The sequence below is a fragment of the Octopus bimaculoides genome, chromosome 18 (assembly GCF_001194135.2).
Source record: "Octopus bimaculoides isolate UCB-OBI-ISO-001 chromosome 18, ASM119413v2, whole genome shotgun sequence".
NCBI lineage: Eukaryota > Metazoa > Mollusca > Cephalopoda > Octopoda > Octopodidae > Octopus > Octopus bimaculoides.
Genome location: NC_068998.1, coordinates 10,672,705 through 10,682,025, shown reverse-complemented (window position 1 = coordinate 10,682,025; position 9,321 = coordinate 10,672,705). Strand labels below are relative to the sequence as shown.

Below are 9,321 nucleotides of genomic sequence, written 5' to 3'. Positions count from 1 at the left end.
GTTGAGCAACCAAAACTTATATTCTTTTACTCTTTTACTGGTTTCAGTCATTTGACTGCGGCCATGCTGGAACACCACTTTTAGTCAAGCAAATCAACCCCAGGACTTATTCTTTGTAAGCCTAGTAGTTATTCTATCGTTCTCTTTTGCCGAACCGCTAAGTTACAGGTACGTAAACACACCAGTATCAGTTGTCAAGCGATTCTGGGGGGACAAACACAGACACACAAACATATACACATACATACATACATACATATATATACACATATATACAACGGGCTTCTTTCAGTTTCCGTCTATCAAATCCACTCACAAGGCTTTGGTGGGCCCGAGGCTATAGTAGAAGACACTTGCCCAAGGTGCCATGCAGTGGAACTGAACCCAGAACCATCTGGTTGGTGAGCAAGCTACTTACCACACAGCCACCCCTGCGCCTATAGAGATATTTAGACCTATGTAGAGATATTTAAAATTTGTATTGAATTATTAAGGCAAATGATCAGTTGGTGGTGGTGATGGTGGTGGCCTTAGAGGTAGTGGCAATAGTTGTATTGATTATTTAGCCCTAGGTCAGTCACCATCAAGCAGACCCATGATCAAAAGGAATTCTGGCTGTAGCCAAACTGTCTTATATAGTGGAAAATGCAACTGTCTAATTTGTCCTTGAAATAAAAACAAACCAAAAAATACGGTGTAATTTTAGCAAACTTTGACTTCTATTTCTAGGAAGTGAAGATGTACGCAAAGGAATATAGTTAACAATATCCCCAGTGTATTACTGGTGCTTTTACTATCAGATCAAAAATGATCTACTACTGTTAATGATATAAAACAGTACTACCTGTTTCATAATTGGGCCATTGATAATTAAACTAGCTTTAGCTTTTAGGGGTCTCACCCTGGTGTGTGAAGGGTACATAGTTGCTCTGACTGAACAAAACAAAACAAAAAAATACTTGTCTACAATGATAGATGAACTCAACCAGGAGTTAATGGCCATGGAGTGGGCCCCTGTTAACCTTTTTGTTACCAACTCACCTTAGACTGCTCCTAATTTTATGGTACAAATTTCATGTTTCAACACTTTAGCATTTAGATTACTCTGTCAAATATCACACTTGTTTATTCATATTGTTTTAAATTGAGCAGACATTATCTTGTAGATCTTGTTGCTTTGAGATTTCATTGTTATGGTTACTTATTTTTAGAATGATATTGTAGGAGTGGCCAGAGTTGGCTGGTTTGAACATAAACCAGGTGGAATTTCAGGCTACTTTAAATGCTAAGGGGTTAAAGTGATTTAGATTAAAATTCTCCATCAAAATTTCATATTATATCCCAAACATCAACATAATTTTTTTTGTTCCTAATTCCTATTGAAATGCGCTGCCTTTGTTTTAATCAATTTTGAAAATAATAAAGAATATAGTACAATAACCATGTTATTTATTAAGCTGGCATTTTGGAACTTAAATTGGCATGCTATTTTGATGGAAGGTTTTAATTCAAATCCCTTTATAATGGGAAGTTTGTATTGTACGATAAAGGCAGGTTAGTATCAAAATTGTTTTTCAAATACTTCATTGTTTCTTGGCTTTTTAGCTAAGATCAAAGTGTATTATCTGCTCTTCTCAGCTTAATATCTGGTATGCTCCCTATGTGGGGCTATCAATATCAAACTAATTTTTAGAATGAGCTGAAGAGTTAAGGGCTTGCTCCAACTTTGCCACAGGTAGTCTTTTACAGTATTACAATATTTCCAAAATTCAGCTTATCTGACAAGGCAGTTTCCAAGCATGGCTGCAGTCCAGTGATTGAAACTAGTAGAAGAGAGTGGATTTTTTTCAAAATTACTTGAAAGACAAACAATGTAAATCCACAGAAATATGGTAACAGAAGAGTTAAGTTTTTTGAGTCTAGCATTGCGAGTTCACTTGGCAACCACTGCTCTTATTTGATACTCTCTCAAATGTACTGGCCTAGCCTTTTCTCTAACCTAGGGCAGGGCCATTGCTAAGCTCCTGCAACCCCTGCGATTGCAAGTGGCTTCTGCAGTTGAGGGGATCTATGCTAAGATCAAAGTGCATAAATGAGTCATCTAATTACTTTGGTTAAGATGTTGAACATGAATTGAACTATGTTGAGTGAAAATTTTAATTACATCAACCCCAGTATGCAACTGGTACTTATTTTATTGACTCCGAAAGGATGAAAGGCAAAGTCAATCTTGAACAATAATAATAATAATAATAATAATTCTTTCTAATAATTCTTGACAGGAGACTAGCAGGTTTGAAAGGAGATGGTGAGTCAATTAAACCAGTCCCAGTACTTGACTGGGGCTTTATTTTATCCACCTCAAAAGGATAAAAGGCAAAGTTGACTTCAGCAGGAAAATAATAATAATAATAATAATAATAATAATAATAATAATAATGATAATAAGAGCACTCAGAAAGTGCAAACCTCTGCCAAGGCAACACCAGCGTCAGCCAGAGGTGAGTTTTGAAATGAGAATATCTGAAATAAACTCAACTGCTCTCACAAACGAGAATACTAAAAATGGACCCGAGCACTCTCAAAAATTAAGTAAAAAAGCAGGAAAAATTAATCCAGTATCCTTGTCTGGTATGATCCCAAAATCTACTCAGTTTGTGCCAGTCACAAGGCCAAACATTCCTGAAAGTTTCATCAGAATCCATCCAGCAGTTCTTGAGATGTCTTGTCCATGGACAAACAAACATAACTGAAAACAATACCTCTGCCATCGCTAAGGCAGAGGTAATAATAATAATAATAATAATAATAATAATAAAACAGAAACAATTCCTATCATAGTAGGTGCCTTAGGTATAATAAAAATATATTCAGACAAATACATAACAAAAACACCAAGACTTACAAATATATATAACATACAGAAAATTGCACTACTGGGCACAGCACACATCCTACGCAAAACACTTTCAATACAGTAACCATAAGAGCACCACAGCACATACCCAAGGCGCACAGAGCTGCGCTCGGTAGTGAAGTGAAAGCACATTATAAAAATAAAACTACTGAACAATAATAATAATAACTTCAGGGCTTGGAGATATTTATCTTTTTTTTTTTACATCACATGACAGTAGAAAAAAAAAGTTTAATAAAAAATATATCAAAAATGAGATTTTAAAAAAAGGTCATGAATCAGCTTATCCAGAACAAAAACAAAAAATAAATTAAATTAAACTAAACTAAACAGAAAAAAAACAATTAAAAAAATTCACTAAAAGACCTGACATTTATGTGAATCATAGTAAAATCTTTACTAAAGGTACACACACAAATTGTATGAGAGGAATCAAGAAATAATTTCTCACGATTGGATGTGGTTGTGGTTGTGATGAATGTAGTTATGTCGAGTAATGTGGAGGGTGTTGAATACAAACCCTTGTTATTCAATGATATTGTGTAATTTAGCTTCCGTGCACATATCCATAGGATTTTATCTATGTGTGCATGTATGTATGTATGTATTTATTTGTGTGTGTTTCCGTCCACACGCTAATGTGTTTGTGCTTATGGATTGCATTAATGGATGTGTGTATGCTATAATATGCATACACACACACACACACTTATGCATACATACTCTATATTTGAATGTGTATTATATGTTATATTTGTGGGTGTGTGTGTTTGCATGTGTATAGATACATTTGTCGTTGTGTGTTAATATGCTAAAGTATATGTATGTATGACCGAGTATGTATGGATGCATGTATGTAATGACTGAGTATCTATTTAGGTGTGCATAAGCATTATACATACATACATACATACATATATATACACACACATATGTGTATGTGAGTTTATATGTGTGCATGTGTGTGTAAGTTTATATATGTGTGCATGTGTGTGTAAGTTTATATATGTGTGCATGTGTGTGTAAGTTTGTGTGTGAGTGAGTGAATATGTACACGTGAGTGTGTGTGTGTGTGTATTTGTAGATATTAATCCTATGGATGTTTAATAGAACTAGTATTTCTACCTACTTATGTTATGAGTCATATGTTACTTAAAACACACGTGCACACACACATATATATATACATGCACACATACACATATATGCGTGCATACACATTCATACATGCTCACACACACACACACACACATATATGCATGCACACACACACACACAGTGACTACAAGAAACAGCTAATCATTCAGGTCTCAAATTGTTTGTTAAAACAGATTTATGCCAAAACTTATTAAAAGTTTTCAGTGCTGAACATTTTATTTATTAGATATAATCTTTATTCATGCACATATACATACTTTCATGTATTCGTGGATGTGTTACCAAATTATATATCAAATATATGTTAATATACAGGGTGTCCACAAGGTCTGGGTACATGGAGTAAATAAAATCATAACAAACAATTAAATATAAGAAATAATAAGTTATTTAAAGTATGTGTTAATCCCCATGTACCTAGACTTTGTGGACACCCTGTATATTAACATTGCATGTATGTGTGTGTATGCATGTATGCTCTAACTAAGGTACCCAGCCCTTGCCAAGATTCTGAAATTTGGCTTTTCAGTAGGTCAGAGCAAAAGAGAACCAACCAGCACTAGATTAACCATTAAGCAAAATAAGTACATGCTTAGGGCATCAAGGGAAGTTGGGGGGGGGGGTGCTAAAGAAATGGTAAATGGTTTACAGTACAAAAGAAATCACTTTAAGCTTGTTAGAATAATATTCAGGATGCCTTATCTCTACTAAGTATAGAAGCAAATGTGATACATAAAATATATTTTGAGTACCTGATCAAAGACTTTGCAATTAAAGTAGAAGACAATTTTTCAAATATAAATAAAAATGGAAGTATGCAAAAATAAACATTTTCATCTTACTGTTTGAAAGGTAAAACTTTATTATATGGTTTATTATTGCTCGTATTTTGAATTACATATATATGGGTGCACCAAAATCTTTTAAGTGCTGAGGGCCTCTATGAGTCTTTACCTGGCCCTGGAAGCAACTAAATGGTAAACCTACCCCTGAATGTTAAAAGTTACCTATCCTTTTTTTTTTTTTCTCAAAGCCTATACCACCAGAGGTAGTCGGTGGAACACACAGCATTATAAACGATACAATTCATGGAGTATAATACCTGAATATTTTATGGGTATAACAGATTTAAATGTGAATCAACTGAAGAATTAATTTCTACCTGCCCCAGTACTGAGATTGATTTGTTTGACTAAACCTTCAAGCATGGCAGCCCGTGACTGAAATAAGTAAAAAAAAAAAAAAAAAAAGCAGGTGTGTATTAATGTGTTCAAATGTATACAGTAAGTACGTGTAATTAGCTGTTTCTGTTGGGCACTCCGTCGGTTATGTTGATGTGGGTTGCAGTTGATCTCGTCAATGGAACAGCCTACTTGTGAACTTAACCCATTTGTGCCCAAATTTTACCTCTACCTTAGCAAAGGCAGAGGTATTGTTTTCAGTTGTATTTGTTTGTCTGTGGATAAGATATCTCAAGAACCGCTAGATGGATTCAAATGAAACTTTCAGGATTGTTTGTTCTCATGACTGGCACAAACTGATTAGATTTGGGGATTAATCCAGTTCTGGACAAGGATTCTGGATTATTTTTCCTGTTTTTTTTTTTTACTTAATTTTTGAGTGCAGTTGGGTTCATTTTTAGTGTTCCCGTTTGAGAGAAGATTTGAGTTTATTTCAGATATTCTCATTTTGAAAATCATCTCTGAGAGGATGTTGGTGTTACCTTGGCAGAGGTTTGCACTCTCCGAGTGCTCTTGTTTTATTTGATTTATTACCAAAAATCTTTTTTTATACAACTTTATCTGATACTAAATATATAAAAAAAAATTTATTACAATATTTGAAAGACACTCCAGTCTTGATGACTAACTAAAGATATCTCAAAAAAATACAGCTGTTGCAGAAATATGATAGATTATCCTTCTGGTCCTAAAAAAAAAAAGACAATGGGCACTAAAGGGTTAATGTACAGGTGGCTGAGCAGCCCACAGACATTCATACCCTTTACATAGTTCTTCAAAGAGATTCAGCATGGCACAAATTGTGACAAAGTCGACCCTTTGAAATTCTGGTACTACTCATTTTTTGCCAGCTGAGTGGACTGAAGAAATGTGAAATGAAGAGTCTTGCTCAAGGACATAATGCACTATAAGGAATTGAGGTCATGACCTTACAATTGTAAGCCAAATACACTAACCACTAAGCCACGACTTCACCATCCAAACGCTGTAATTATCTGTGTGATGTGCATAATTCAATGCATACATACATGTTTAAGCATCTACACTGTCTACTTGCAAAAACATACATGTGCTTGTCTCTATACATGCATGCATGCATGTATGTGTGTGTGTGTGTGTGTGTGTGTGTGTGTGTGTGTGTGTGTAATTTGATGTAAATTTTTTCTTTGGTTTTAAATCCAGTTTCCCATAGTAAATATGTTTTGGGGGTGGCTATTTTTTAAGAGCAGACAGTCTCACTGCTGTATGGCCTTTTCACATTAACCTTATTAACCTTTCGTTCATAACATACAACTGGAATGTAAAGATGGGTCAGATGAAATAATGCAATTAGAGATATGTACCCAGCCCCAGGGAGGCATTAAAGTATTAACTCATAACTATGTGGTTTAAAATTTTCCACTACCTTAACCTCACGTTCACTGCTCTTCTGCAGACTATAAGGCTCTATTGGAATTTATTATCTAAATTTCAAATCAAGGCAGTAACTTCTGCAGTCTGAAACCCCTTTACGATGACTAGACCTGCTAGAAACAACAGCTAAATATCATATAAATCATAACGCCAATAAGAAGGAAACATTGACACGTTGGATAATGTAGTCTAGGGATTAACCATCTCAAAAGTGTTAATCTTGTGCCTGAATTAGAAACACTTATTATTTAGGCAGCAAGCTTGCAGGATCGTTAGTGATATTTCTTCCAATTTTCTACATTCTGAGTTCAAATACTGACAAGGGTGACTTTGTCTTTCATTCTTTTGGGGTTGATAAAATAAGACCAGTGAAGTACTGGGATCAATGTAATTGACTTGCCCTTCCTCTCAAAATCTGCTGACCCTGTGCCAATATTAATATACCCATTCAGTTGACAAATATACAAATCCCTGTTTTTTCTGACTTACAGGCTTTTAGATGATGATGATGATGATGATGATATATATATATATATATATATATATATATATATATATATATATATATATATATATCAATATCAACAGACCTCTTTCAGTTTCCATCTAGCAAATATGCCCACAAAGCATTGGTTAGTCTCAGGTTATAGTAGACGGTACCTAACACACAGATTGAACCTGAAACAGCAGGGTTCAAAACAAACTTCTTAATCACAGTCATACCTGCACCCATGAGCTATACCTTCACACACACACTCACCCACACTCACACACCCACACTCACCCACACACACACATACACAAAGTTTTTTTGTTTTTTTTGCCAGATTCTTGTTGGATAATCATGTGTTGAAATAAACATTATTGGACATTTTTTTGTAGGTGCAGCTTACATTCTACCAATTAGACACATGACTGACTGTATTTCATTCTGCTTTTATTATCAATTAATTACCATACATGCATGCATGCACATATACATTTATATATAAATACACATACACCAAAATACACTCCATTGCTATTTCCTAAATTGGTGTTGTTAGTGTTCACTGCACCTGAAAATTGCATGCACGTCTGTATGCACACACACACTATATATATATATATATATATATATATATATATATGCGCATACACACATATGTGTGTGCTTGTGTATATAGACATACTGCTCTGCTTGAATGGCCACTGTTGTGCAAGTACCACTTATCACTGAAGAGATTCTACAGTTGTTGGCATGGCATTTTGTTGCAGACATAAGAGACATGAATCAACAGAGATGCATGTGGAACACTTACCAATACAGTAAAACCTTTTAAATCATAAACAGTACATGCAGAAATGACCACTGAAGCAGAACAGACCAGTGTATCCTTACACACACCTTTCTATCTATCTGTATTTTTATATATATATATAATATATATATATGTATGTATATGTGTGTGTGTGTGTGTAATTATGTGCTGCTATTCTGCCTTCCAGATTAGATCAGCCAGACGGTGTATGTGTATACACAGTATTTCTGTAGTTATATGATTGATAAGCTGGGGGCTAGTATTTGTGTAAGTATGTGTTTGTATATATCCGTACAGCACAACACATGTACACAAAGATATTTATACATTCAGATGTAGCTGTGTAGTAAGAAGCTTGCTTCCCAACCACATGGTTCCAGGTTCAGTTCCCCTGTGTGACACCTTGAGCGAGTGTCTTCTGCGATAGCCTCAGGCTGACCAAAGCCTTGTAAGTGAATTTGGTAGATAGAAACTGGAAGAAGCCTGTTGTATATTTATGTACCCATATATATTTGTGTGTGTCTGTGTTTGTCCTCTTGCCATCACTTAACAACTGAATCCGTTGTGTTTATGTCCCCATAACCGTGTGGTTTCTTATTTCTTGACTGCCCACAAGGGGCTACACACAGGTGACAAACAAGGACAGACAAATGGATTAAGTCGATTATATCGACCCCAGTGCATAACTGGTACTTAATTCATCAATCCGGAAAGGACAAAAGGCAAAGTTAACCTCGGCGGAATTTGAACTCGGAACATAGCAGCAGACAAAATACCGCTAAGTATTTCGCCCGGTGTGCTAATGTTTCTGCCAGCTCACCGCCTTGTGGTTTCTACTTCAGTCCCAGCATTGGTTTGTTTACATCTTTGTAACTTAGTTTTTGAAAAAGGTATTGATGGAATAAGTACCACACTTAAAAAGATAAATACTGAGGTTGACTGTAAGAAGTAAAACAAAGTATGTAGAAACAGAAAAGCTTAATAAGCTATAATACACACATGTATGTATATGTGATTGTGTGTGTGATATATATACATATATATATATGTGTGTATGTGTATATATATGTGTGTGTGTATATATTGATATATATACATACACATCACTAGCCACTAAACCTTTTCTTATTTTCTCTTCCTGTTTATTTCTGTGTTCCTTTCTGTTGAAGAGCATAGGCTCAAAATGTAAAAGACTCTTTCACTTCCCAAGCATTAAACTAATACATCTGTTTGTTGTTTACACACCTGTCTTCATCTTTTTTTTTTGGTAACTCTCACTATATATATATTT

At 34.9% G+C, this 9,321-nt stretch overlaps 1 protein-coding gene and 1 non-coding gene across 5 annotated transcripts in view; both read left to right on the top strand.

Moving 5' to 3' along the window:
- LOC106874749 (BTB/POZ domain-containing protein 17) overlaps positions 1-9,321 on the top strand; it is a 92,444-nt gene that overhangs the window by 56,556 nt on the left and 26,567 nt on the right. The gene's annotated exons all lie outside the window — the stretch shown is intronic.
- Positions 1,586-1,772, top strand: LOC128249987 (U2 spliceosomal RNA). The gene has a single exon (XR_008266127.1). It is a non-coding gene; the product is annotated as a U2 spliceosomal RNA (small nuclear RNA).